We start from the raw sequence: 22,868 nt of genomic DNA, 5'->3' as shown, positions 1-22,868 counted from the left end.
GTCATGATGTACAGAAAATTAAATGCCCCAGGTGAGGATCGAACTCACGACTTTAAGATTATGAGACTTACGCGCTGCCTACTGCGCTACCGAGGCACGCCGGAGACGTCCTCGAAGGAAACTCGCTAAGTCTCACATTTTAGAGAAAGACAGTTTGCGCTTTCTGAAGGATCTATTGTCTTGCTACACGTACGAAACTCGGTAAGTCTCACATATTAGAGATAGACAGTTTGCGCTTTCTGAAGAATCTGTTGTCTTGCTACACGTGCTGTCCCGACTCTCTAGATTAAACTGCAGCCGCAGCTATACAGCTATAAGGTCCTGAGGCTGACCCATCTCAAGCGAGCAATCCGCGCGGCAGCATTGTTGCCACAAGAGCAAAATAATGCATCGACCGGGAATCGTGCCGGCATACCTTAAGATTATGAGACTTAGGCGCTGCCTACTGCACTACTGAGTCACAAACCACTCAACTACAGATGCTCGACAAGCTACCCGTGCTTTCCAAGCAGCTGTCGGCAGGGAAACTGGGATTGCCACCCAGCGACGTCGAAAAAGGGGCTAAACTCGCGAAGTCCCCCACTACACTGCCTTAAAACGACCGTTCATCACTATCGTGTGAGTAACCTTGCGTCAGCGGCGACGAGTCTTGCCCAAAGACGTAGCGTGCTTGGAGGCGCTGCCCGAATGCGTGTGGATGCACCCTCCTACCTCGTAATGCGCCTGCAGCTCCTATAGCCGTGGGCCGCTGTGGGCGGGCGGGAAGCCGACACAGCGCGGCGTTGCGAGCAGCGGCAGTGCGGTGGTGTTGTACTGTTGAGCATAGTTGCCTTCCAAGCAGTTGATCCGGGTACGATTCCCGGCCACCGCAAGTGGCGCTAATTTTTCCGTATCATTATGTGGGCTCCTGCTGTTAAATTAAGGTTTTTTTTTTTTTTTCGTCGTTGCACCATCCTGTAGTATGTCCCGACTTGTCCCGACTTTGCTCGGCTGACGCGAAAGCTGACGCTTGGAAATCGCCCTTATCTAAAGGACAGGCACTATAAACGGCTGTGAGAGGTGAGGTGTGGCGAGGTACCAAAACGCGATATTTGCTGCTTCTTCTTCCGAAACAAGAAAAGAAAAATCCGACGCAGTCGGTAGGACTCGAACCTACGCTCCCAGAGGGAACCTGATTTCTAGTCAGACGCCTTAACCACTCGGCCACGACTGCTTGTCCAACAGGTGCCCCTCGAATCGTGAAAAACTCAACCGGTTGCGTCTGCGCAGAATGCCGACAGGAAACGTAAAACCGTGCACTGATTACGACAGGGCTACTATCGCTACGAGACGAGCCATTATGGAAGCGTTAAAATCTTCGCCCGGACAGGGACTCGAACCCTGGACCCTTAGGTTAAAAGCCTAATGCTCTACCGACTGAGCTATCCGGGCTTTCGCTTGTTGTGGTTGGAGCGGTTTCAAGCAACGTGATTAAGTGGAAGGTGTGTGTAGGCTTCTGGCGCTACTGGCGACTGCACCGACTACTCACTGACGCTGGTAGCAGCCCAACAGCGGACCAGTGCCTCTTCTCCCTTTATTCCGGTGCTGACAGTAACTGCATCACGTGCCTGCTTTCCCCGATTGCGTTCGGTTGAAGCCAAGGAAGAAGGGCGACCAACGACAGTTCGAAGACCAAAACATGGAGCGTTGTGTGCGCAAATAGTTCCGTTCCGGTACCGGGAATCGAAGCCGGACCTGTTGAGTGAAAGCCAGGTATCCTAGCCACTAGACCACACAGGACTTGCTCTACAGCGGTGAGATTTACTCCGTCTCTTATTGTATTTTGTGCTGAATCTGGACTCAGTGCTGTTCTCTGCTTGCGATCATATCCGCGCCTACAGACCGGCATGGCGCACAGTTCAAAATTGACTGTCCATTGCTGTGTGCATCGCATTTTGTTTGTAACACGGAGGAGAAATATCAAAGTTGTTACGTCGTCATGATTGGAAGTAAACATTTTGACGCTGAGGCGTGGACTCCGTGTGGATAACGGACAACAGTTAAGTTCGTTCCCTAGCAACAGCAACGCAGTCATGATGTACAGAAAATTAAATGCCCCAGGTGAGGATCGAACTCACGACCTTAAGATTATGAGACTTACGCGCTGCCTACTGCGCTACCGAGGCACGCCGGAGACGTCCTCGAAGGAAACTCGCTAAGTCTCACATTTTAGAGAAAGACAGTTTGCGCTTTCTGAATGATCTATTGTCTTGCTACACGTACGAAACTCGGTAAGTCTCACATATTAGAGATAGACAGTTTGCGCTTTCTGAAGAATCTGTTGTCTTGCTACACGTGCTGTCCCGACTCTCTAGATTAAACTGCAGCCGCAGCTATACAGCTATAAGGTCCTGAGGCTGACCCATCTCAAGCGAGCAATCCGCGCGGCAGCATTGTTGCCACAAGAGCAAAATAATGCATCGACCGGGAATCGTGCCGGCATACCTTAAGATTATGAGACTTAGGCGCTGCCTACTGCACTACTGAGTCACAAACCACTCAACTACAGATGCTCGACAAGCTACCCGTGCTTTCCAAGCAGCTGTCGGCAGGGAAACTGGGATTGCCACCCAGCGACGTCGAAAAAGGGGCTAAACTCGCGAAGTCCCCCACTACACTGCCTTAAAACGACCGTTCATCACTATCGTGTGAGTAACCTTGCGTCAGCGGCGACGAGTCTTGCCCAAAGACGTAGCGTGCTTGGAGGCGCTGCCCGAATGCGTGTGGATGCACCCTCCTACCTCGTAATGCGCCTGCAGCTCCTATAGCCGTGGGCCGCTGTGGGCGGGCGGGAAGCCGACACAGCGCGGCGTTGCGAGCAGCGGCAGTGCGGTGGTGTTGTACTGTTGAGCATAGTTGCCTTCCAAGCAGTTGATCCGGGTACGATTCCCGGCCACCGCAAGTGGCGCTAATTTTTCCGTATCATTATGTGGGCTCCTGCTGTTAAATTAAGGTTTTTTTTTTTTTTTTCGTCGTTGCACCATCCTGTAGTATGTCCCGACTTGTCCCGACTTTGCTCGGCTGACGCGAAAGCTGACGCTTGGAAATCGCCCTTATCTAAAGGACAGGCACTATAAACGGCTGTGAGAGGTGAGGTGTGGCGAGGTACCAAAACGCGATATTTTCTGCTTCTTCTTCCAAAACAAGAAAAGAAAAATCCGACGCAGTCGGTAGGACTCGAACCTACGCTCCCAGAGGGAATCTGATTTCTAGTCAGACGCCTTAACCACTCGGCCACGACTGCTTGTCCAACAGGTGCCCCTCGAATCGTGAAAAACCCAACCGGTTGCGTCTGCGCAGAATGCCGACAGGAAACGTAAAACCGTGCACTGATTACGACAGGGCTACTATCGCTACGAGACGAGCCATTATGGAAGCGTTAAAATCTTCGCCCGGACAGGGACTCGAACCCTGGACCCTTAGGTTAAAAGCCTAATGCTCTACCGACTGAGCTATCCGGGCTTTCGCTTGTTGTGGTTGGAGCGGTTTCAAGCAACGTGATTAAGTGGAAGGTGTGTGTAGGCTTCTGGCGCTACTGGCGACTGCACCGACTACTCACTGACGCTGGTAGCAGCCCAACAGCGGACCAGTGCCTCTTCTCCCTTTATTCCGGTGCTGACAGTAACTGCATCACGTGCCTGCTTTCCCCGATTGCGTTCGGTTGAAGCCAAGGAAGAAGGGCGACCAACGACAGTTCGAAGACCAAAACATGGAGCGTTGTGTGCGCAAATAGTTCCGTTCCGGTACCGGGAATCGAAGCCGGACCTGTTGAGTGAAAGCCAGGTATCCTAGCCACTAGACCACACAGGACTTGCTCTACAGCGGTGAGATTTACTCCGTCTCTTATTGTATTTTGTGCTGAATCTGGACTCAGTGCTGTTCTCTGCTTGCGATCATATCCGCGCCTACAGACCGGCATGGCGCACAGTTCAAAATTGACTGTCCATTGCTGTGTGCATCGCATTTTGTTTGTAACACGGAGGAGAAATATCAAAGTTGTTACGTCGTCATAATTGGAAGTAAACATTTTGACGCTGAGGCGTGGACTCCGTGTGGATAACGGACAACAGTTAAGTTCGTTCCCTAGCAACAGCAACGCAGTCATGATGTACAGAAAATTAAATGCCCCAGGTGAGGATCGAACTCACGACCTTAAGATTATGAGACTTACGCGCTGCCTACTGCGCTACCGAGGCACGCCGGAGACGTCCTCGAAGGAAACTCGCTAAGTCTCACATTTTAGAGAAAGACAGTTTGCGCTTTCTGAAGGATCTATTGTCTTGCTACACGTACGAAACTCGGTAAGTCTCACATATTAGAGATAGACAGTTTGCGCTTTCTGAAGAATCTGTTGTCTTGCTACACGTGCTGTCCCGACTCTGTAGATTAAACTGCAGCCGCAGCTATACAGCTATAAGGTCCTGAGGCTGACCCATCTCAAGCGAGCAATCCGCGCGGCAGCATTGTTGCCACAAGAGCAAAATAATGCATCGACCGGGAATCGTGCCGGCATACCTTAAGATTATGAGACTTAGGCGCTGCCTACTGCACTACTGAGTCACAAACCACTCAACTACAGATGCTCGACAAGCTACCCGTGCTTTCCAAGCAGCTGTCGGCAGGGAAACTGGGATTGCCACCCAGCGACGTCGAAAAAGGGGCTAAACTCGCGAAGTCCCCCACTACACTGCCTTAAAACGACCGTTCATCACTATCGTGTGAGTAACCTTGCGTCAGCGGCGACGAGTCTTGCCCAAAGACTTAGCGTGCTTGGAGGCGCTGCCCGAATGCGTGTGGATGCACCCTCCTACCTCGTAATGCGCCTGCAGCTCCTATAGCCGTGGGCCGCTGTGGGCGGGCGGGAAGCCGACACAGCGCGGCGTTGCGAGCAGCGGCAGTGCGGTGGTGTTGTACTGTTGAGCATAGTTGCCTTCCAAGCAGTTGATCCGGGTACGATTCCCGGCCACCGCAAGTGGCGCTAATTTTTCCGTATCATTATGTGGTCTCCTGCTGTTAAATTAAGGTTTTTTTTTTTTTTCGTCGTTGCACCATCCTGTAGTATGTCCCGACTTGTCCCGACTTTGCTCGGCTGACGCGAAAGCTGACGCTTGGAAATCGCCCTTATCTAAAGGACAGGCACTATAAACGGCTGTGAGAGGTGAGGTGTGGCGAGGTACCAAAACGCGATATTTTCTGCTTCTTCTTCCAAAACAAGAAAAGAAAAATCCGACGCAGTCGGTAGGACTCGAACCTACGCTCCCAGAGGGAACCTGATTTCTAGTCAGACGCCTTAACCACTCGGCCACGACTGCTTGTCCAACAGGTGCCCCTCGAATCGTGAAAAACCCAACCGGTTGCGTCTGCGCAGAATGCCGACAGGAAACGTAAAACCGTGCACTGATTACGACAGGGCTACTATCGCTACGAGACGAGCCATTATGGAAGCGTTAAAATCTTCGGCCGGACAGGGACTCGAACCCTGGACCCTTAGGTTAAAAGCCTAATGCTCTACCGACTGAGCTATCCGGGCTTTCGCTTGTTGTGGTTGGAGCGGTTTCAAGCAACGTGATTAAGTGGAAGGTGTGTGTAGGCTTCTGGCGCTACTGGCGACTGCACCGACTACTCACTGACGCTGGTAGCAGCCCAACAGCGGACCAGTGCCTCTTCTCCCTTTATTCCGGTGCTGACAGTAACTGCATCACGTGCCTGCTATCCCCGATTGCGTTCGGTTGAAGCCAAGGAAGAAGGGCGACCAACGACAGTTCGAAGACCAAAACATGGAGCGTTGTGTGCGCAAATAGTTCCGTTCCGGTACCGGGAATCGAAGCCGGACCTGTTGAGTGAAAGCCAGGTATCCTAGCCACTAGACCACACAGGACTTGCTCTACAGCGGTGAGATTTACTCCGTCTCTTATTGTATTTTGTGCTGAATCTGGACTCAGTGCTGTTCTCTGCTTGCGATCATATCCGCGCCTACAGACCGGCATGGCGCACAGTTCAAAATTGACTGTCCATTGCTGTGTGCATCGCATTTTGTTTGTAACACGGAGGAGAAATATCAAAGTTGTTACGTCGTCATGATTGGAAGTAAACATTTTGACGCTGAGGCGTGGACTCCGTGTGGATAACGGACAACAGTTAAGTTCGTTCCCTAGCAACAGCAACGCAGTCATGATGTACAGAAAATTAAATGCCCCAGGTGAGGATCGAACTCACGACCTTAAGATTATGAGACTTACGCGCTGCCTACTGCGCTACCGAGGCACGCCGGAGACGTCCTCGAAGGAAACTCGCTAAGTCTCACATTTTAGAGAAAGACAGTTTGCGCTTTCTGAAGGATCTATTGTCTTGCTACACGTACGAAACTCGGTAAGTCTCACATATTAGAGATAGACAGTTTGCGCTTTCTGAAGAATCTGTTGTCTTGCTACACGTGCTGTCCCGACTCTCTAGATTAAACTGCAGCCGCAGCTATACAGCTATAAGGTCCTGAGGCTGACCCATCTCAAGCGAGCAATCCGCGCGGCAGCATTGTTGCCACAAGAGCAAAATAATGCATCGACCGGGAATCGTGCCGGCATACCTTAAGATTATGAGACTTAGGCGCTGCCTACTGCACTACTGAGTCACAAACCACTCAACTACAGATGCTCGACAAGCTACCCGTGCTTTCCAAGCAGCTGTCGGCAGGGAAACTGGGATTGCCACCCAGCGACGTCGAAAAAGGGGCTAAACTCGCGAAGTCCCCCACTACACTGCCTTAAAACGACCGTTCATCACTATCGTGTGAGTAACCTTGCGTCAGCGGCGACGAGTCTTGCCCAAAGACTTAGCGTGCTTGGAGGCGCTGCCCGAATGCGTGTGGATGCACCCTCCTACCTCGTAATGCGCCTGCAGCTCCTATAGCCGTGGGCCGCTGTGGGCGGGCGGGAAGCCGACACAGCGCGGCGTTGCGAGCAGCGGCAGTGCGGTGGTGTTGTACTGTTGAGCATAGTTGCCTTCCAAGCAGTTGATCCGGGTACGATTCCCGGCCACCGCAAGTGGCGCTAATTTTTCCGTATCATTATGTGGTCTCCTGCTGTTAAATTAAGGTTTTTTTTTTTTTTCGTCGTTGCACCATCCTGTAGTATGTCCCGACTTGTCCCGACTTTGCTCGGCTGACGCGAAAGCTGACGCTTGGAAATCGCCCTTATCTAAAGGACAGGCACTATAAACGGCTGTGAGAGGTGAGGTGTGGCGAGGTACCAAAACGCGATATTTTCTGCTTCTTCTTCCAAAACAAGAAAAGAAAAATCCGACGCAGTCGGTAGGACTCGAACCTACGCTCCCAGAGGGAACCTGATTTCTAGTCAGACGCCTTAACCACTCGGCCACGACTGCTTGTCCAACAGGTGCCCCTCGAATCGTGAAAAACCCAACCGGTTGCGTCTGCGCAGAATGCCGACAGGAAACGTAAAACCGTGCACTGATTACGACAGGGCTACTATCGCTACGAGACGAGCCATTATGGAAGCGTTAAAATCTTCGGCCGGACAGGGACTCGAACCCTGGACCCTTAGGTTAAAAGCCTAATGCTCTACCGACTGAGCTATCCGGGCTTTCGCTTGTTGTGGTTGGAGCGGTTTCAAGCAACGTGATTAAGTGGAAGGTGTGTGTAGGCTTCTGGCGCTACTGGCGACTGCACCGACTACTCACTGACGCTGGTAGCAGCCCAACAGCGGACCAGTGCCTCTTCTCCCTTTATTCCGGTGCTGACAGTAACTGCATCACGTGCCTGCTTTCCCCGATTGCGTTCGGTTGAAGCCAAGGAAGAAGGGCGACCAACGACAGTTCTAAGACCAAAACATGGAGCGTTGTGTGCGCAAATAGTTCCGTTCCGGTACCGGGAATCGAAGCCGGACCTGTTGAGTGAAAGCCAGGTATCCTAGCCACTAGACCACACAGGACTTGCTCTACAGCGGTGAGATTTACTCCGTCTCTTATTGTATTTTGTGCTGAATCTGGACTCAGTGCTGTTCTCTGCTTGCGATCATATCCGCGCCTACAGACCGGCATGGCGCACAGTTCAAAATTGACTGTCCATTGCTGTGTGCATCGCATTTTGTTTGTAACACGGAGGAGAAATATCAAAGTTGTTACGTCGTCATGATTGGAAGTAAACATTTTGACGCTGAGGCGTGGACTCCGTGTGGATAACGGACAACAGTTAAGTTCGTTCCCTAGCAACAGCAACGCAGTCATGATGTACAGAAAATTAAATGCCCCAGGTGAGGATCGAACTCATGACCTTAAGATTATGAGACTTACGCGCTGCCTACTGCGCTACCGAGGCACGCCGGAGACGTCCTCGAAGGAAACTCGCTAAGTCTCACTTTTTAGAGAAAGACAGTTTGCGCTTTCTGAAGGATTTATTGTCTTGCTACACGTACGAAACTCGGTAAGTCTCACATATTAGAGATAGACAGTTTGCGCTTTCTGAAGAATCTGTTGTCTTGCTACACGTGCTGTCCCGACTCTCTAGATTAAACTGCAGCCGCAGCTATACAGCTATAAGGTCCTGAGGCTGACCCATCTCAAGCGAGCAATCCGCGCGGCAGCATTGTTGCCACAAGAGCAAAATAATGCATCGACCGGGAATCGTGCCGGCATACCTTAAGATTATGAGACTTAGGCGCTGCCTACTGCACTACTGAGTCACAAACCACTCAACTACAGATGCTCGACAAGCTACCCGTGCTTTCCAAGCAGCTGTCGGCAGGGAAACTGGGATTGCCACCCAGCGACGTCGAAAAAGGGGCTAAACTCGCGAAGTCCCCCACTACACTGCCTTAAAACGACCGTTCATCACTATCGTGTGAGTAACCTTGCGTCAGCGGCGACGAGTCTTGCCCAAAGACGTAGCGTGCTTGGAGGCGCTGCCCGAATGCGTGTGGATGCACCCTCCTACCTCGTAATGCGCCTGCAGCTCCTATAGCCGTGGGCCGCTGTGGGCGGGCGGGAAGCCGACACAGCGCGGCGTTGCGAGCAGCGGCAGTGCGGTGGTGTTGTACTGTTGAGCATAGTTGCCTTCCAAGCAGTTGATCCGGGTACGATTCCCGGCCACCGCAAGTGGCGCTAATTTTTCCGTATCATTATGTGGGCTCCTGCTGTTAAATTAAGGTTTTTTTTTTTTTTTTCGTCGTTGCACCATCCTGTAGTATGTCCCGACTTGTCCCGACTTTGCTCGGCTGACGCGAAAGCTGACGCTTGGAAATCGCCCTTATCTAAAGGACAGGCACTATAAACGGCTGTGAGAGGTGAGGTGTGGCGAGGTACCAAAACGCGATATTTTCTGCTTCTTCTTCCAAAACAAGAAAAGAAAAATCCGACGCAGTCGGTAGGACTCGAACCTACGCTCCCAGAGGGAACCTGATTTCTAGTCAGACGCCTTAACCACTCGGCCACGACTGCTTGTCCAACAGGTGCCCCTCGAATCGTGAAAAACCCAACCGGTTGCGTCTGCGCAGAATGCCGACAGGAAACGTAAAACCGTGCACTGATTACGACAGGGCTACTATCGCTACGAGACGAGCCATTATGGAAGCGTTAAAATCTTCGCCCGGACAGGGACTCGAACCCTGGACCCTTAGGTTAAAAGCCTAATGCTCTACCGACTGAGCTATCCGGGCTTTCGCTTGTTGTGGTTGGAGCGGTTTCAAGCAACGTGATTAAGTGGAAGGTGTGTGTAGGCTTCTGGCGCTACTGGCGACTGCACCGACTACTCACTGACGCTGGTAGCAGCCCAACAGCGGACCAGTGCCTCTTCTCCCTTTATTCCGGTGCTGACAGTAACTGCATCACGTGCCTGCTTTCCCCGATTGCGTTCGGTTGAAGCCAAGGAAGAAGGGCGACCAACGACAGTTCTAAGACCAAAACATGGAGCGTTGTGTGCGCAAATAGTTCCGTTCCGGTACCGGGAATCGAAGCCGGACCTGTTGAGTGAAAGCCAGGTATCCTAGCCACTAGACCACACAGGACTTGCTCTACAGCGGTGAGATTTACTCCGTCTCTTATTGTATTTTGTGCTGAATCTGGACTCAGTGCTGTTCTCTGCTTGCGATCATATCCGCGCCTACAGACCGGCATGGCGCACAGTTCAAAATTGACTGTCCATTGCTGTGTGCATCGCATTTTGTTTGTAACACGGAGGAGAAATATCAAAGTTGTTACGTCGTCATGATTGGAAGTAAACATTTTGACGCTGAGGCGTGGACTCCGTGTGGATAACGGACAACAGTTAAGTTCGTTCCCTAGCAACAGCAACGCAGTCATGATGTACAGAAAATTAAATGCCCCAGGTGAGGATCGAACTCACGACCTTAAGATTATGAGACTTACGCGCTGCCTACTGCGCTACCGAGGCACGCCGGAGACGTCCTCGAAGGAAACTCGCTAAGTCTCACATTTTAGAGAAAGACAGTTTGCGCTTTCTGAAGGATCTATTGTCTTGCTACACGTACGAAACTCGGTAAGTCTCACATATTAGAGATAGACAGTTTGCGCTTTCTGAAGAATCTGTTGTCTTGCTACACGTGCTGTCCCGACTCTCTAGATTAAACTGCAGCCGCAGCTATACAGCTATAAGGTCCTGAGGCTGACCCATCTCAAGCGAGCAATCCGCGCGGCAGCATTGTTGCCACAAGAGCAAAATAATGCATCGACCGGGAATCGTGCCGGCATACCTTAAGATTATGAGACTTAGGCGCTGCCTACTGCACTACTGAGTCACAAACCACTCAACTACAGATGCTCGACAAGCTACCCGTGCTTTCCAAGCAGCTGTCGGCAGGGAAACTGGGATTGCCACCCAGCGACGTCGAAAAAGGGGCTAAACTCGCGAAGTCCCCCACTACACTGCCTTAAAACGACCGTTCATCACTATCGTGTGAGTAACCTTGCGTCAGCGGCGACGAGTCTTGCCCAAAGACGTAGCGTGCTTGGAGGCGCTGCCCGAATGCGTGTGGATGCACCCTCCTACCTCGTAATGCGCCTGCAGCTCCTATAGCCGTGGGCCGCTGTGGGCGGGCGGGAAGCCGACACAGCGCGGCGTTGCGAGCAGCGGCAGTGCGGTGGTGTTGTACTGTTGAGCATAGTTGCCTTCCAAGCAGTTGATCCGGGTACGATTCCCGGCCACCGCAAGTGGCGCTAATTTTTCCGTATCATTATGTGGGCTCCTGCTGTTAAATTAAGGTTTTTTTTTTTTTTTTCGTCGTTGCACCATCCTGTAGTATGTCCCGACTTGTCCCGACTTTGCTCGGCTGACGCGAAAGCTGACGCTTGGAAATCGCCCTTATCTAAAGGACAGGCACTATAAACGGCTGTGAGAGGTGAGGTGTGGCGAGGTACCAAAACGCGATATTTTCTGCTTCTTCTTCCAAAACAAGAAAAGAAAAATCCGACGCAGTCGGTAGGACTCGAACCTACGCTCCCAGAGGGAACCTGATTTCTAGTCAGACGCCTTAACCACTCGGCCACGACTGCTTGTCCAACAGGTGCCCCTCGAATCGTGAAAAACCCAACCGGTTGCGTCTGCGCAGAATGCCGACAGGAAACGTAAAACCGTGCACTGATTACGACAGGGCTACTATCGCTACGAGACGAGCCATTATGGAAGCGTTAAAATCTTCGGCCGGACAGGGACTCGAACCCTGGACCCTTAGGTTAAAAGCCTAATGCTCTACCGACTGAGCTATCCGGGCTTTCGCTTGTTGTGGTTGGAGCGGTTTCAAGCAACGTGATTAAGTGGAAGGTGTGTGTAGGCTTCTGGCGCTACTGGCGACTGCACCGACTACTCACTGACGCTGGTAGCAGCCCAACAGCGGACCAGTGCCTCTTCTCCCTTTATTCCGGTGCTGACAGTAACTGCATCACGTGCCTGCTTTCCCCGATTGCGTTCGGTTGAAGCCAAGGAAGAAGGGCGACCAACGACAGTTCTAAGACCAAAACATGGAGCGTTGTGTGCGCAAATAGTTCCGTTCCGGTACCGGGAATCGAAGCCGGACCTGTTGAGTGAAAGCCAGGTATCCTAGCCACTAGACCACACAGGACTTGCTCTACAGCGGTGAGATTTACTCCGTCTCTTATTGTATTTTGTGCTGAATCTGGACTCAGTGCTGTTCTCTGCTTGCGATCATATCCGCGCCTACAGACCGGCATGGCGCACAGTTCAAAATTGACTGTCCATTGCTGTGTGCATCGCATTTTGTTTGTAACACGGAGGAGAAATATCAAAGTTGTTACGTCGTCATGATTGGAAGTAAACATTTTGACGCTGAGGCGTGGACTCCGTGTGGATAACGGACAACAGTTAAGTTCGTTCCCTAGCAACAGCAACGCAGTCATGATGTACAGAAAATTAAATGCCCCAGGTGAGGATCGAACTCACGACCTTAAGATTATGAGACTTACGCGCTGCCTACTGCGCTACCGAGGCACGCCGGAGACGTCCTCGAAGGAAACTCGCTAAGTCTCACATTTTAGAGAAAGACAGTTTGCGCTTTCTGAAGGATCTATTGTCTTGCTACACGTACGAAACTCGGTAAGTCTCACATATTAGAGATAGACAGTTTGCGCTTTCTGAAGAATCTGTTGTCTTGCTACACGTGCTGTCCCGACTCTCTAGATTAAACTGCAGCCGCAGCTATACAGCTATAAGGTCCTGAGGCTGACCCATCTCAAGCGAGCAATCCGCGCGGCAGCATTGTTGCCACAAGAGCAAAATAATGCATCGACCGGGAATCGTGCCGGCATACCTTAAGATTATGAGACTTAGGCGCTGCCTACTGCACTACTGAGTCACAAACCACTCAACTACAGATGCTCGACAAGCTACCCGTGCTTTCCAAGCAGCTGTCGGCAGGGAAACTGGGATTGCCACCCAGCGACGTCGAAAAAGGGGCTAAACTCGCGAAGTCCCCCACTACACTGCCTTAAAACGACCGTTCATCACTATCGTGTGAGTAACCTTGCGTCAGCGGCGACGAGTCTTGCCCAAAGACTTAGCGTGCTTGGAGGCGCTGCCCGAATGCGTGTGGATGCACCCTCCTACCTCGTAATGCGCCTGCAGCTCCTATAGCCGTGGGCCGCTGTGGGCGGGCGGGAAGCCGACACAGCGCGGCGTTGCGAGCAGCGGCAGTGCGGTGGTGTTGTACTGTTGAGCATAGTTGCCTTCCAAGCAGTTGATCCGGGTACGATTCCCGGCCACCGCAAGTGGCGCTAATTTTTCCGTATCATTATGTGGTCTCCTGCTGTTAAATTAAGGTTTTTTTTTTTTTTCGTCGTTGCACCATCCTGTAGTATGTCCCGACTTGTCCCGACTTTGCTCGGCTGACGCGAAAGCTGACGCTTGGAAATCGCCCTTATCTAAAGGACAGGCACTATAAACGGCTGTGAGAGGTGAGGTGTGGCGAGGTACCAAAACGCGATATTTTCTGCTTCTTCTTCCAAAACAAGAAAAGAAAAATCCGACGCAGTCGGTAGGACTCGAACCTACGCTCCCAGAGGGAACCTGATTTCTAGTCAGACGCCTTAACCACTCGGCCACGACTGCTTGTCCAACAAGTGCCCCTCGAATCGTGAAAAACCCAACCGGTTGCGTCTGCGCAGAATGCCGACAGGAAACGTAAAACCGTGCACTGATTACGACAGGGCTACTATCGCTACGAGACGAGCCATTATGGAAGCGTTAAAATCTTCGGCCGGACAGGGACTCGAACCCTGGACCCTTAGGTTAAAAGCCTAATGCTCTACCGACTGAGCTATCCGGGCTTTCGCTTGTTGTGGTTGGAGCGGTTTCAAGCAACGTGATTAAGTGGAAGGTGTGTGTAGGCTTCTGGCGCTACTGGCGACTGCACCGACTACTCACTGACGCTGGTAGCAGCCCAACAGCGGACCAGTGCCTCTTCTCCCTTTATTCCGGTGCTGACAGTAACTGCATCACGTGCCTGCTTTCCCCGATTGCGTTCGGTTGAAGCCAAGGAAGAAGGGCGACCAACGACAGTTCGAAGACCAAAACATGGAGCGTTGTGTGCGCAAATAGTTCCGTTCCGGTACCGGGAATCGAAGCCGGACCTGTTGAGTGAAAGCCAGGTATCCTAGCCACTAGACCACACAGGACTTGCTCTACAGCGGTGAGATTTACTCCGTCTCTTATTGTATTTTGTGCTGAATCTGGACTCAGTGCTGTTCTCTGCTTGCGATCATATCCGCGCCTACAGACCGGCATGGCGCACAGTTCAAAATTGACTGTCCATTGCTGTGTGCATCGCATTTTGTTTGTAACACGGAGGAGAAATATCAAAGTTGTTACGTCGTCATAATTGGAAGTAAACATTTTGACGCTGAGGCGTGGACTCCGTGTGGATAACGGACAACAGTTAAGTTCGTTCCCTAGCAACAGCAACGCAGTCATGATGTACAGAAAATTAAATGCCCCAGGTGAGGATCGAACTCACGACCTTAAGATTATGAGACTTACGCGCTGCCTACTGCGCTACCGAGGCACGCCGGAGACGTCCTCGAAGGAAACTCGCTAAGTCTCACATTTTAGAGAAAGACAGTTTGCGCTTTCTGAAGGATCTATTGTCTTGCTACACGTACGAAACTCGGTAAGTCTCACATATTAGAGATAGACAGTTTGCGCTTTCTGAAGAATCTGTTGTCTTGCTACACGTGCTGTCCCGACTCTCTAGATTAAACTGCAGCCGCAGCTATACAGCTATAAGGTCCTGAGGCTGACCCATCTCAAGCGAGCAATCCGCGCGGCAGCATTGTTGCCACAAGAGCAAAATAATGCATCGACCGGGAATCGTGCCGGCATACCTTAAGATTATGAGACTTAGGCGCTGCCTACTGCACTACTGAGTCACAAACCACTCAACTACAGATGCTCGACAAGCTACCCGTGCTTTCCAAGCAGCTGTCGGCAGGGAAACTGGGATTGCCACCCAGCGACGTCGAAAAAGGGGCTAAACTCGCGAAGTCCCCCACTACACTGCCTTAAAACGACCGTTCATCACTATCGTGTGAGTAACCTTGCGTCAGCGGCGACGAGTCTTGCCCAAAGACGTAGCGTGCTTGGAGGCGCTGCCCGAATGCGTGTGGATGCACCCTCCTACCTCGTAATGCGCCTGCAGCTCCTATAGCCGTGGGCCGCTGTGGGCGGGCGGGAAGCCGACACAGCGCGGCGTTGCGAGCAGCGGCAGTGCGGTGGTGTTGTACTGTTGAGCATAGTTGCCTTCCAAGCAGTTGATCCGGGTACGATTCCCGGCCACCGCAAGTGGCGCTAATTTTTCCGTATCATTATGTGGGCTCCTGCTGTTAAATTAAGGTTTTTTTTTTTTCGTCGTTGCACCATCCTGTAGTATGTCGCGACTTGTCCCGACTTTGCTCGGCTGACGCGAAAGCTGACGCTTGGAAATCGCCCTTATCTAAAGGACAGGCACTATAAACGGCTGTGAGAGGTGAGGTGTGGCGAGGTACCAAAACGCGATATTTTCTGCTTCTTCTTCCAAAACAAGAAAAGAAAAATCCGACGCAGTCGGTAGGACTCGAACCTACGCTCCCAGAGGGAATCTGATTTCTAGTCAGACGCCTTAACCACTCGGCCACGACTGCTTGTCCAACAGGTGCCCCTCGAATCGTGAAAAACCCAACCGGTTGCGTCTGCGCAGAATGCCGACAGGAAACGTAAAACCGTGCACTGATTACGACAGGGCTACTATCGCTACGAGACGAGCCATTATGGAAGCGTTAAAATCTTCGCCCGGACAGGGACTCGAACCCTGGACCCTTAGGTTAAAAGCCTAATGCTCTACCGACTGAGCTATCCGGGCTTTCGCTTGTTGTGGTTGGAGCGGTTTCAAGCAACGTGATTAAGTGGAAGGTGTGTGTAGGCTTCTGGCGCTACTGGCGACTGCACCGACTACTCACTGACGCTGGTAGCAGCCCAACAGCGGACCAGTGCCTCTTCTCCCTTTATTCCGGTGCTGACAGTAACTGCATCACGTGCCTGCTTTCCCCGATTGCGTTCGGTTGAAGCCAAGGAAGAAGGGCGACCAACGACAGTTCGAAGACCAAAACATGGAGCGTTGTGTGCGCAAATAGTTCCGTTCCGGTACCGGGAATCGAAGCCGGACCTGTTGAGTGAAAGCCAGGTATCCTAGCCACTAGACCACACAGGACTTGCTCTACAGCGGTGAGATTTACTCCGTCTCTTATTGTATTTTGTGCTGAATCTGGACTCAGTGCTGTTCTCTGCTTGCGATCATATCCGCGCCTACAGACCGGCATGGCGCACAGTTCAAAATTGACTGTCCATTGCTGTGTGCATCGCATTTTGTTTGTAACACGGAGGAGAAATATCAAAGTTGTTACGTCGTCATAATTGGAAGTAAACATTTTGACGCTGAGGCGTGGACTCCGTGTGGATAACGGACAACAGTTAAGTTCGTTCCCTAGCAACAGCAACGCAGTCATGATGTACAGAAAATTAAATGCCCCAGGTGAGGATCGAACTCACGACCTTAAGAGTATGAGACTTACGCGCTGCCTACTGCGCTACCGAGGCACGCCGGAGACGTCCTCGAAGGAAACTCGCTAAGTCTCACATTTTAGAGAAAGACAGTTTGCGCTTTCTGAAGGATCTATTGTCTTGCTACACGTACGAAACTCGGTAAGTCTCACATATTAGAGATAGACAGTTTGCGCTTTCTGAAGAATCTGTTGTCTTGCTACACGTGCTGTCCCGACTCTCTAGATTAAACTGCAGCCGCAGCTATACAGCTATAAGGTCCTGAGGCTGACCCATCTCAAGCGAGCAATCCGCGCGGCAGCATTGTTGCCACAAGAGCAAAATAATGCATCGACCGGGAATCGTGCCGGCATACCTTAAGATTATGAGACTTAGGCGCTGCCTACTGCACTACTGAGTCACAAACCACTCAACTACAGATGCTCGACAAGCTACCCGTGCTTTCCAAGCAGCTGTCGGCAGGGAAACTGGGATTGCCACCCAGCGACGTCGAAAAAGGGGCTAAACTCGCGAAGTCCCCCACTACACTGCCTTAAAACGACCGTTCATCACTATCGTGTGAGTAACCTTGCGTCAGCGGCGACGAGTCTTGCCCAAAGACGTAGCGTGCTTGGAGGCGCTGCCCGAATGCGTGTGGATGCACCCTCCTACCTCGTAATGCGCCTGCAGCTCCTATAGCCGTGGGCCGCTGTGGGCGGGCGGGAAGCCGACACAGCGCGGCGTTGCGAGCAGCGGCAGTGCGGTGGTGTTGTACTGTTGAGCATAGTTGCCTTCCAAGCAGTTGATCCGGGTACGATTCCCGGCCACCGCAAGTGGCGCTAATTTTTCCGTATCATTATGTGGGCTCCTGCTGTTAAATTAAGGTTTTTTTTTTTCGTCGTTGCACCATCCTGTAGTATGTCGCGACTTGTCCCGACTTTGCTCGGCTGACGCGAAAGCTGACGCTTGGAAATCGCCCTTATCTAAAGGACAGGCACTATAAACGGCTGTGAGAGGTGAGGTGTGGCGAGGTACCAAAACGCGATATTTTCTGCTTCTTCTTCCAAAACAAGAAAAGAAAAATCCGACGCAGTCGGTAGGACTCGAACCTACGCTCCCAGAGGGAATCTGATTTCTAGTCAGACGCCTTAACCACTCGGCCACGACTGCTTGTCCAACAGGTGCCCCTCGAATCGTGAAAAACCCAACCGGTTGCGTCTGCGCAGAATGCCGACAGGAAACGTAAAACCGTGCACTGATTACGACAGGGCTACTATCGCTACGAGACGAGCCATTATGGAAGCGTTAAAATCTTCGCCCGGACAGGGACTCGAACCCTGGACCCTTAGGTTAAAAGCCAAATGCTCTACCGACTGAGCTATCCGGGCTTTCGCTTGTTGTGGTTGGAGCGGTTTCAAGCAACGTGATTAAGTGGAAGGTGTGTGTAGGCTTCTGGCGCTACTGGCGACTGCACCGACTACTCACTGACGCTGGTAGCAGCCCAACAGCGGACCAGTGCCTCTTCTCCCTTTATTCCGGTGCTGACAGTAACTGCATCACGTGCCTGCTTTCCCCGATTGCGTTCGGTTGAAGCCAAGGAAGAAGGGCGACCAACGACAGTTCGAAGACCAAAACATGGAGCGTTGTGTGCGCAAATAGTTCCGTTCCGGTACCGGGAATCGAAGCCGGACCTGTTGAGTGAAAGCCAGGTATCCTAGCCACTAGACCACACAGGACTTGCTCTACAGCGGTGAGATTTACTCCGTCTCTTATTGTATTTTGTGCTGAATCTGGACTCAGTGCTGTTCTCTGCTTGCGATCATATCCGCGCCTACAGACCGGCATGGCGCACAGTTCAAAATTGACTGTCCATTGCTGTGTGCATCGCATTTTGTTTGTAACACGGAGGAGAAATATCAAAGTTGTTACGTCGTCATAATTGGAAGTAAACATTTTGACGCTGAGGCGTGGACTCCGTGTGGATAACGGACAACAGTTAAGTTCGTTCCCTAGCAACAGCAACGCAGTCATGATGTACAGAAAATTAAATGCCCCAGGTGAGGATCGAACTCACGACCTTAAGAGTATGAGACTTACGCGCTGCCTACTGCGCTACCGAGGCACGCCGGAGACGTCCTCGAAGGAAACTCGCTAAGTCTCACATTTTAGAGAAAGACAGTTTGCGCTTTCTGAAGGATCTATTGTCTTGCTACACGTACGAAACTCGGTAAGTCTCACATATTAGAGATAGACAGTTTGCGCTTTCTGAAGAATCTGTTGTCTTGCTACACGTGCTGTCCCGACTCTCTAGATTAAACTGCAGCCGCAGCTATACAGCTATAAGGTCCTGAGGCTGACCCATCTCAAGCGAGCAATCCGCGCGGCAGCATTGTTGCCACAAGAGCAAAATAATGCATCGACCGGGAATCGTGCCGGCATACCTTAAGATTATGAGACTTAGGCGCTGCCTACTGCACTACTGAGTCACAAACCACTCAACTACAGATGCTCGACAAGCTACCCGTGCTTTCCAAGCAGCTGTCGGCAGGGAAACTGGGATTGCCACCCAGCGACGTCGAAAAAGGGGCTAAACTCGCGAAGTCCCCCACTACACTGCCTTAAAACGACCGTTCATCACTATCGTGTGAGTAACCTTGCGTCAGCGGCGACGAGTCTTGCCCAAAGACGTAGCGTGCTTGGAGGCGCTGCCCGAATGCGTGTGGATGCACCCTCCTACCTCGTAATGCGCCTGCAGCTCCTATAGCCGTGGGCCGCTGTGGGCGGGCGGGAAGCCGACACAGCGCGGCGTTGCGAGCAGCGGCAGTGCGGTGGTGTTGTACTGTTGAGCATAGTTGCCTTCCAAGCAGTTGATCCGGGTACGATTCCCGGCCACCGCAAGTGGCGCTAATTTTTCCGTATCATTATGTGGGCTCCTGCTGTTAAATTAAGGTTTTTTTTTTTCGTCGTTGCACCATCCTGTAGTATGTCGCGACTTGTCCCGACTTTGCTCGGCTGACGCGAAAGCTGACGCTTGGAAATCGCCCTTATCTAAAGGACAGGCACTATAAACGGCTGTGAGAGGTGAGGTGTGGCGAGGTACCAAAACGCGATATTTTCTGCTTCTTCTTCCAAAACAAGAAAAGAAAAATCCGACGCAGTCGGTAGGACTCGAACCTACGCTCCCAGAGGGAATCTGATTTCTAGTCAGACGCCTTAACCACTCGGCCACGACTGCTTGTCCAACAGGTGCCCCTCGAATCGTGAAAAACCCAACCGGTTGCGTCTGCGCAGAATGCCGACAGGAAACGTAAAACCGTGCACTGATTACGACAGGGCTACTATCGCTACGAGACGAGCCATTATGGAAGCGTTAAAATCTTCGCCCGGACAGGGACTCGAACCCTGGACCCTTAGGTTAAAAGCCTAATGCTCTACCGACTGAGCTATCCGGGCTTTCGCTTGTTGTGGTTGGAGCGGTTTCAAGCAACGTGATTAAGTGGAAGGTGTGTGTAGGCTTCTGGCGCTACTGGCGACTGCACCGACTACTCACTGACGCTGGTAGCAGCCCAACAGCGGACCAGTGCCTCTTCTCCCTTTATTCCGGTGCTGACAGTAACTGCATCACGTGCCTGCTTTCCCCGATTGCGTTCGGTTGAAGCCAAGGAAGAAGGGCGACCAACGACAGTTCGAAGACCAAAACATGGAGCGTTGTGTGCGCAAATAGTTCCGTTCCGGTACCGGGAATCGAAGCCGGACCTGTTGAGTGAAAGCCAGGTATCCTAGCCACTAGACCACACAGGACTTGCTCTACAGCGGTGAGATTTACTCCGTCTCTTATTGTATTTTGTGCTGAATCTGGACTCAGTGCTGTTCTCTGCTTGCGATCATATCCGCGCCTACAGACCGGCATGGCGCACAGTTCAAAATTGACTGTCCATTGCTGTGTGCATCGCATTTTGTTTGTAACACGGAGGATAAATATCAAAGTTGTTACGTCGTCATAATTGGAAGTAAACATTTTGACGCTGAGGCGTGGACTCCGTGTGGATAACGGACAACAGTTAAGTTCGTTCCCTAGCAACAGCAACGCAGTCATGATGTACAGAAAATTAAATGCCCCAGGTGAGGATCGAACTCACGACCTTAAGATTATGAGACTTACGCGCTGCCTACTGCGCTACCGAGGCACGCCGGAGACGTCCTCGAAGGAAACTCGCTAAGTCTCACATTTTAGAGAAAGACAGTTTGCGCTTTCTGAAGGATCTATTGTCTTGCTACACGTACGAAACTCGGTAAGTCTCACATATTAGAGATAGACAGTTTGCGCTTTCTGAAGAATCTGTTGTCTTGCTACACGTGCTGTCCCGACTCTCTAGATTAAACTGCAGCCGCAGCTATACAGCTATAAGGTCCTGAGGCTGACCCATCTCAAGCGAGCAATCCGCGCGGCAGCATTGTTGCCACAAGAGCAAAATAATGCATCGACCGGGAATCGTGCCGGCATACCTTAAGATTATGAGACTTAGGCGCTGCCTACTGCACTACTGAGTCACAAACCACTCAACTACAGATGCTCGACAAGCTACCCGTGCTTTCCAAGCAGCTGTCGGCAGGGAAACTGGATTGCCACCCAGCGACGTCGAAAAAGGGGCTAAACTCGCGAAGTCCCCCACTACACTGCCTTAAAACGACCGTTCATCACTATCGTGTGAGTAACCTTGCGTCAGCGGCGACGAGTCTTGCCCAAAGACGTAGCGTGCTTGGAGGCGCTGCCCGAATGCGTGTGGATGCACCCTCCTACCTCGTAATGCGCCTGCAGCTCCTATAGCCGTGGGCCGCTGTGGGCGGGCGGGAAGCCGACACAGCGCGGCGTTGCGAGCAGCGGCAGTGCGGTGGTGTTGTACTGTTGAGCATAGTTGCCTTCCAAGCAGTTGATCCGGGTACGATTCCCGGCCACCGCAAGTGGCGCTAATTTTTCCGTATCATTATGTGGGCTCCTGCTGTTAAATTAAGGTTTTTTTTTTTTCGTCGTTGCACCATCCTGTAGTATGTCCCGACTTGTCCCGACTTTGCTCGGCTGACGCGAAAGCTGACGCTTGGAAATCGCCCTTATCTAAAGGACAGGCACTATAAACGGCTGTGAGAGGTGAGGTGTGGCGAGGTACCAAAACGCGATATTTTCTGCTCCTTCTTCCAAAACAAGAAAAGAAAAATCCGACGCAGTCGGTAGGACTCGAACCTACGCTCCCAGAGGGAATCTGATTTCTAGTCAGACGCCTTAACCACTCGGCCACGACTGCTTGTCCAACAGGTGCCCCTCGAATCGTGAAAAACCCAACCGGTTGCGTCTGCGCAGAATGCCGACAGGAAACGTAAAACCCTGCACTGATTACGACAGGGCTACTATCGCTACGAGACGAGCCATTATGGAAGCGTTAAAATCTTCGCCCGGACAGGGACTCGAACCCTGGACCCTTAGGTTAAAAGCCTAATGCTCTACCGACTGAGCTATCCGGGCTTTCGCTTGTTGTGGTTGGAGCGGTTTCAAGCAACGTGATTAAGTGGAAGGTGTGTGTAGGCTTCTGGCGCTACTGGCGACTGCACCGACTACTCACTGACGCTGGTAGCAGCCCAACAGCGGACCAGTGCCTCTTCTCCCTTTATTCCGGTGCTGACAGTAACTGCATCACGTGCCTGCTTTCCCCGATTGCGTTCGGTTGAAGCCAAGGAAGAAGGGCGACCAACGACAGTTCGAAGACCAAAACATGGAGCGTTGTGTGCGCAAATAGTTCCGTTCCGGTACCGGGAATCGAAGCCGGACCTGTTGAGTGAAAGCCAGGTATCCTAGCCACTAGACCACACAGGACTTGCTCTACAGCGGTGAGATTTACTCCGTCTCTTATTGTATTTTGTGCTGAATCTGGACTCAGTGCTGTTCTCTGCTTGCGATCATATCCGCGCCTACAGACCGGCATGGCGCACAGTTCAAAATTGACTGTCCATTGCTGTGTGCATCGCATTTTGTTTGTAACACGGAGGAGAAATATCAAAGTTGTTACGTCGTCATGATTGGAAGTAAACATTTTGACGCTGAGGCGTGGACTCCGTGTGGATAACGGACAACAGTTAAGTTCGTTCCCTAGCAACAGCAACGCAGTCATGATGTACAGAAAATTAAATGCCCCAGGTGAGGATCGAACTCACGACCTTAAGATTATGAGACTTACGCGCTGCCTACTGCGCTACCGAGGCACGCCGGAGACGTCCTCGAAGGAAACTC

The 22,868-nt window shown here is 51.7% G+C and overlaps 34 non-coding genes across 34 annotated transcripts; all 34 read right to left on the bottom strand.

The window, feature by feature from the left end:
* Positions 1-23: 23 nt before the first annotated feature.
* On the bottom strand, positions 24-96 carry Trnam-cau (transfer RNA methionine (anticodon CAU)). Its single transcript has one exon. It is a non-coding gene; the product is annotated as a tRNA-Met (tRNA).
* Positions 97-1,131: 1,035 nt separating this feature from the next.
* On the bottom strand, positions 1,132-1,213 carry Trnas-aga (transfer RNA serine (anticodon AGA)). Its single transcript has one exon. It is a non-coding gene; the product is annotated as a tRNA-Ser (tRNA).
* Positions 1,214-1,358: 145 nt separating this feature from the next.
* On the bottom strand, positions 1,359-1,431 carry Trnak-uuu (transfer RNA lysine (anticodon UUU)). The gene has a single exon. It is a non-coding gene; the product is annotated as a tRNA-Lys (tRNA).
* A 661-nt stretch (positions 1,432-2,092) lies between these two features.
* On the bottom strand, positions 2,093-2,165 carry Trnam-cau (transfer RNA methionine (anticodon CAU)). The gene has a single exon. It is a non-coding gene; the product is annotated as a tRNA-Met (tRNA).
* Positions 2,166-3,201: 1,036 nt separating this feature from the next.
* On the bottom strand, positions 3,202-3,283 carry Trnas-aga (transfer RNA serine (anticodon AGA)). Its single transcript has one exon. It is a non-coding gene; the product is annotated as a tRNA-Ser (tRNA).
* A 145-nt stretch (positions 3,284-3,428) lies between these two features.
* Positions 3,429-3,501, bottom strand: Trnak-uuu (transfer RNA lysine (anticodon UUU)). The gene has a single exon. It is a non-coding gene; the product is annotated as a tRNA-Lys (tRNA).
* A 661-nt stretch (positions 3,502-4,162) lies between these two features.
* On the bottom strand, positions 4,163-4,235 carry Trnam-cau (transfer RNA methionine (anticodon CAU)). Its single transcript has one exon. It is a non-coding gene; the product is annotated as a tRNA-Met (tRNA).
* A 1,034-nt stretch (positions 4,236-5,269) lies between these two features.
* Positions 5,270-5,351, bottom strand: Trnas-aga (transfer RNA serine (anticodon AGA)). The gene has a single exon. It is a non-coding gene; the product is annotated as a tRNA-Ser (tRNA).
* Positions 5,352-5,496: 145 nt separating this feature from the next.
* Positions 5,497-5,569, bottom strand: Trnak-uuu (transfer RNA lysine (anticodon UUU)). Its single transcript has one exon. It is a non-coding gene; the product is annotated as a tRNA-Lys (tRNA).
* Positions 5,570-6,230: 661 nt separating this feature from the next.
* Positions 6,231-6,303, bottom strand: Trnam-cau (transfer RNA methionine (anticodon CAU)). Its single transcript has one exon. It is a non-coding gene; the product is annotated as a tRNA-Met (tRNA).
* A 1,034-nt stretch (positions 6,304-7,337) lies between these two features.
* Trnas-aga (transfer RNA serine (anticodon AGA)) lies at positions 7,338-7,419 on the bottom strand. The gene has a single exon. It is a non-coding gene; the product is annotated as a tRNA-Ser (tRNA).
* A 145-nt stretch (positions 7,420-7,564) lies between these two features.
* Positions 7,565-7,637, bottom strand: Trnak-uuu (transfer RNA lysine (anticodon UUU)). The gene has a single exon. It is a non-coding gene; the product is annotated as a tRNA-Lys (tRNA).
* A 661-nt stretch (positions 7,638-8,298) lies between these two features.
* Trnam-cau (transfer RNA methionine (anticodon CAU)) lies at positions 8,299-8,371 on the bottom strand. The gene has a single exon. It is a non-coding gene; the product is annotated as a tRNA-Met (tRNA).
* A 1,036-nt stretch (positions 8,372-9,407) lies between these two features.
* On the bottom strand, positions 9,408-9,489 carry Trnas-aga (transfer RNA serine (anticodon AGA)). Its single transcript has one exon. It is a non-coding gene; the product is annotated as a tRNA-Ser (tRNA).
* Positions 9,490-9,634: 145 nt separating this feature from the next.
* Trnak-uuu (transfer RNA lysine (anticodon UUU)) lies at positions 9,635-9,707 on the bottom strand. Its single transcript has one exon. It is a non-coding gene; the product is annotated as a tRNA-Lys (tRNA).
* Positions 9,708-10,368: 661 nt separating this feature from the next.
* On the bottom strand, positions 10,369-10,441 carry Trnam-cau (transfer RNA methionine (anticodon CAU)). The gene has a single exon. It is a non-coding gene; the product is annotated as a tRNA-Met (tRNA).
* Positions 10,442-11,477: 1,036 nt separating this feature from the next.
* Trnas-aga (transfer RNA serine (anticodon AGA)) lies at positions 11,478-11,559 on the bottom strand. The gene has a single exon. It is a non-coding gene; the product is annotated as a tRNA-Ser (tRNA).
* Positions 11,560-11,704: 145 nt separating this feature from the next.
* Trnak-uuu (transfer RNA lysine (anticodon UUU)) lies at positions 11,705-11,777 on the bottom strand. The gene has a single exon. It is a non-coding gene; the product is annotated as a tRNA-Lys (tRNA).
* A 661-nt stretch (positions 11,778-12,438) lies between these two features.
* Positions 12,439-12,511, bottom strand: Trnam-cau (transfer RNA methionine (anticodon CAU)). Its single transcript has one exon. It is a non-coding gene; the product is annotated as a tRNA-Met (tRNA).
* A 1,034-nt stretch (positions 12,512-13,545) lies between these two features.
* On the bottom strand, positions 13,546-13,627 carry Trnas-aga (transfer RNA serine (anticodon AGA)). Its single transcript has one exon. It is a non-coding gene; the product is annotated as a tRNA-Ser (tRNA).
* A 145-nt stretch (positions 13,628-13,772) lies between these two features.
* Positions 13,773-13,845, bottom strand: Trnak-uuu (transfer RNA lysine (anticodon UUU)). The gene has a single exon. It is a non-coding gene; the product is annotated as a tRNA-Lys (tRNA).
* A 661-nt stretch (positions 13,846-14,506) lies between these two features.
* On the bottom strand, positions 14,507-14,579 carry Trnam-cau (transfer RNA methionine (anticodon CAU)). The gene has a single exon. It is a non-coding gene; the product is annotated as a tRNA-Met (tRNA).
* Positions 14,580-15,611: 1,032 nt separating this feature from the next.
* Trnas-aga (transfer RNA serine (anticodon AGA)) lies at positions 15,612-15,693 on the bottom strand. Its single transcript has one exon. It is a non-coding gene; the product is annotated as a tRNA-Ser (tRNA).
* Positions 15,694-15,838: 145 nt separating this feature from the next.
* On the bottom strand, positions 15,839-15,911 carry Trnak-uuu (transfer RNA lysine (anticodon UUU)). The gene has a single exon. It is a non-coding gene; the product is annotated as a tRNA-Lys (tRNA).
* Positions 15,912-16,572: 661 nt separating this feature from the next.
* Trnam-cau (transfer RNA methionine (anticodon CAU)) lies at positions 16,573-16,645 on the bottom strand. The gene has a single exon. It is a non-coding gene; the product is annotated as a tRNA-Met (tRNA).
* Positions 16,646-17,676: 1,031 nt separating this feature from the next.
* Positions 17,677-17,758, bottom strand: Trnas-aga (transfer RNA serine (anticodon AGA)). Its single transcript has one exon. It is a non-coding gene; the product is annotated as a tRNA-Ser (tRNA).
* A 145-nt stretch (positions 17,759-17,903) lies between these two features.
* Positions 17,904-17,976, bottom strand: Trnak-uuu (transfer RNA lysine (anticodon UUU)). The gene has a single exon. It is a non-coding gene; the product is annotated as a tRNA-Lys (tRNA).
* Positions 17,977-18,637: 661 nt separating this feature from the next.
* Positions 18,638-18,710, bottom strand: Trnam-cau (transfer RNA methionine (anticodon CAU)). The gene has a single exon. It is a non-coding gene; the product is annotated as a tRNA-Met (tRNA).
* A 1,031-nt stretch (positions 18,711-19,741) lies between these two features.
* Trnas-aga (transfer RNA serine (anticodon AGA)) lies at positions 19,742-19,823 on the bottom strand. The gene has a single exon. It is a non-coding gene; the product is annotated as a tRNA-Ser (tRNA).
* A 145-nt stretch (positions 19,824-19,968) lies between these two features.
* On the bottom strand, positions 19,969-20,041 carry Trnak-uuu (transfer RNA lysine (anticodon UUU)). The gene has a single exon. It is a non-coding gene; the product is annotated as a tRNA-Lys (tRNA).
* A 661-nt stretch (positions 20,042-20,702) lies between these two features.
* Trnam-cau (transfer RNA methionine (anticodon CAU)) lies at positions 20,703-20,775 on the bottom strand. The gene has a single exon. It is a non-coding gene; the product is annotated as a tRNA-Met (tRNA).
* A 1,031-nt stretch (positions 20,776-21,806) lies between these two features.
* On the bottom strand, positions 21,807-21,888 carry Trnas-aga (transfer RNA serine (anticodon AGA)). The gene has a single exon. It is a non-coding gene; the product is annotated as a tRNA-Ser (tRNA).
* Positions 21,889-22,033: 145 nt separating this feature from the next.
* On the bottom strand, positions 22,034-22,106 carry Trnak-uuu (transfer RNA lysine (anticodon UUU)). The gene has a single exon. It is a non-coding gene; the product is annotated as a tRNA-Lys (tRNA).
* Positions 22,107-22,767: 661 nt separating this feature from the next.
* Positions 22,768-22,840, bottom strand: Trnam-cau (transfer RNA methionine (anticodon CAU)). Its single transcript has one exon. It is a non-coding gene; the product is annotated as a tRNA-Met (tRNA).
* Positions 22,841-22,868: the final 28 nt, after the last annotated feature.

This window comes from Schistocerca gregaria, unplaced genomic scaffold (genome assembly GCF_023897955.1).
Source record: "Schistocerca gregaria isolate iqSchGreg1 unplaced genomic scaffold, iqSchGreg1.2 ptg000359l, whole genome shotgun sequence".
NCBI classification, from domain to species: domain Eukaryota; kingdom Metazoa; phylum Arthropoda; class Insecta; order Orthoptera; family Acrididae; genus Schistocerca; species Schistocerca gregaria.
The sequence above is the reverse complement of the archived record's forward strand: the minus strand, read 5'-3'. Positions and strand labels throughout refer to the sequence as shown.